This window comes from Microtus oregoni, unplaced genomic scaffold, assembly GCF_018167655.1.
Source record: "Microtus oregoni isolate MIOR12 unplaced genomic scaffold, Mior012 000044F_000, whole genome shotgun sequence".
Lineage (NCBI taxonomy): Eukaryota > Metazoa > Chordata > Mammalia > Rodentia > Cricetidae > Microtus > Microtus oregoni.
In genome coordinates this window covers 762,226-764,924 of record NW_024543211.1, presented here as the reverse complement: position 1 = coordinate 764,924, position 2,699 = coordinate 762,226, and the positions used below count along the sequence as shown (strand labels likewise).

General features: G+C 39.2%; 1 pseudogene; it reads left to right on the top strand.

Annotated features, from left to right (window-relative positions):
• Nucleotides 1–1,072: 1,072 nt before the first annotated feature.
• LOC121434588 lies at nucleotides 1,073–1,713 on the top strand (annotated as a pseudogene).
• The last annotated feature ends 986 nt before the right edge of the window (nucleotides 1,714–2,699 follow it).

The following is a 2,699-nucleotide window of genomic DNA, read 5'->3' as shown; positions in this document are numbered from 1 at the left end:
ATGAGACAGAAACTCTGAATTTTTCTTTTAACGTGTTTGGATTTATAGAGGGACAGAGCCAGTGTCCAACTCCAAAGCCAACTCTATATATTCATAAACATTTATCCACCTACAAAAGGCACCCAAGGTAATGATAGAAAAAAAGTGTAGATTATTGAATCTACTCTTAAAAAAATCAAGAGGCATATATATGTATGATGAGATAAAAGGGTAGATCATTAAAATTAATTTAAAAAGTAACTACTTATTTAAATATTTTACAATGATATAGATATGTATGCTTCCTTTTGATAGTAATTTGATATTATTTTTGTTAAAACATACTGTCTATGATGTTATATATATATACTCAAGATATTTTACCTAAAACAACTAACTTAAACATGTAGTGAAAATGGTTGCCAGGCAGTGGTGGCGCACGCCTTTAATCCCAGCACTCTGGAGGCAGAGGCAGGCAGATCTCTGTGAGTTCGAGACCAGCCTGGTCTACAAGAGCTAGTTTCAGGACAGGCTCCAAAATCAGAGAGAAACCCTGTCTCGAAAAAGCAAAAAAAAAAAAAAAAAAAAAAAAAAAAAAATTTAGTCCTTGAAAGTTATTATTATTAAAGTACTGCATATTAGTAGTTTGTTACTTATTACAGTTGAAAGTATAATCATATTAGGTATGTTTTAACATTATACAGAATTTTATTATGCCTGCTGTTCTTCTTCCAGGAACCTTGATGGTGGTGAATAACATCTGTGTTAGCCAACAGAAAAAGCAGTTATCTCAAAGTGACCCTTAAACTGTTGTTTCTGACCTCTAATTACTGATCTATCTTCCAACGACAGAAGTCTCATGATATGGATATTCTCTTAGCAAACAAAAGAGATCTCTTGTGATGGCTCTCCCGGCCCTAGTGCTTTCTTCTGGTTTAGATAAATGCTGCTCCACTATTACCCAATCCCAAACAACCTAGAGAAATAAATGATTTGAAGAAAAGTGGGGGAAGCAGGTGGTTGGGGATCCCTGCCTGAGAAGTGGGCTTTTGGGGAGACTGGGAATGAGGATCCTTCAGCTACAGGTTCTGGGATGAGTTGGGGAGTCCCCAGAAGCCAGAAGGAACACTTCAAGGACAGCATCATTGAGGACCCAGAGCTAGAAGGTGATCAAAGCTTCAGGGAGTCAGGGAGATAGAGGAAGAGGATGAGAAATTAAAGGAGCTACAAAATGAGGTAGAGAAGCAGATGAATAAGAATACAACCCCAAAATAAGAGTACAACCCCAGGCAATGCTGGCTCAGTGATCTCATCTCTTGAGGAGAAGATGGAGGCTGATGCCAGTTCCATCTATGTTGGCAATGTGGACTATGGTGCAACAGCAGAAGAGTTGGAAGCTCACTTTCGTGGCTGTGGTTCAGTCAACCATGTTACTAATTTGTCAGTCTGTGACAAATTCAGTGGCCTTGGCAAAGGGTTTGAAGATGTAGAATTCATAGACAAAGAGTCAGTGAGGACTCCCTGGCTTTAGGTGAGTCCCTGTTTAGAGTGAGACAAATCAAGATGATTCTCATCACTACAACAGACAGGGGTTTCCCACAAATCCAATACCATGCCCAGACTACTAATTACAACATCTCCCTGTCTTGATTCTACAGTGGTATTAACAGCAGGCCCTGGGATCAAGTCTACAGGGGCCAGGCTAGAGTGATATCATGGTATTCCCCTTACTAAAAAAAGTATTGGAAAAAGAGAGGGGGAAAAAAGAGGAAAGAAGGGAAAAAAGAATGTAAAAAGATAGAAAACAAACGATGACCTCGATGGGAAAAAATCTTTTTAAAAAAGGTATACTGGGGGGCTGAGAGATGGCTCAGAGGTTAAGAGTAATGACTGTTCTTCCAGCGATCCTGAGTTCAATTCCCAGCAACCACATGGTGGCTCACAACCAATTATAATGACATCTGGTGCCCTCTGCTGGCCTGCAGGGCTAAATAAATAAATAAATAAATAAATAAATAAATAAATAAATGAATCTTTAAAAAAAGTTATACTGTGGAAGGGGGAGAATCCCAAAATTAACTGTAGGGACCTGCTCTGGGCAGTAGGAGAGGCCCAGGGAATGGGGCAGGTGTGACATATTTCCTATGGAGATTCAACATGGACACTTCTCAAATGTGCAAACTGTTTCCTGTTTCTCTGCTCCACTTCACTCTCTTTAGGACTGCTCAAGGGTAGGTGGGTATGGGTGGTAGAAGAACTTCTTTTACACAGAGTTCTGGAAGGGCACCAATCTGTTCAGCTTATTTTCTTCCCTCATCTTCTCTCTGTCTTTTGCAGTCCCTGCCTGCTTCTGATTTACCAGGTCTAGGCACACGCCTAGGGCTCCAGCCTCTCCAGTTTTTTTTGGTGAACTATTTTGTTTGCTTTTTTGTTTATTTTTCTGTCTTGAGTGTCTTTCTTTGCAGGTTTTTGTACCAGAAAGAACTCACTCCCAGTGGATTCAGTGTGAATTCTACTTACCTTAGAGGAATACAGTACTTTGTTTTGTGAAGTTTTGCAGTGTTTTTTTTTAATTTATTCATCGGGTGTTCTGGTTTTATTTTATCTTTACATTTTCCCCTTTTATTTAAAAGGAATGGGAAGAAGTGGGAATAAGGAGGTGGGAGCTGGATTTTGTTTATTTTCTTAAACTCATTTAAAAGGGATGGGTTTTTTAAAAT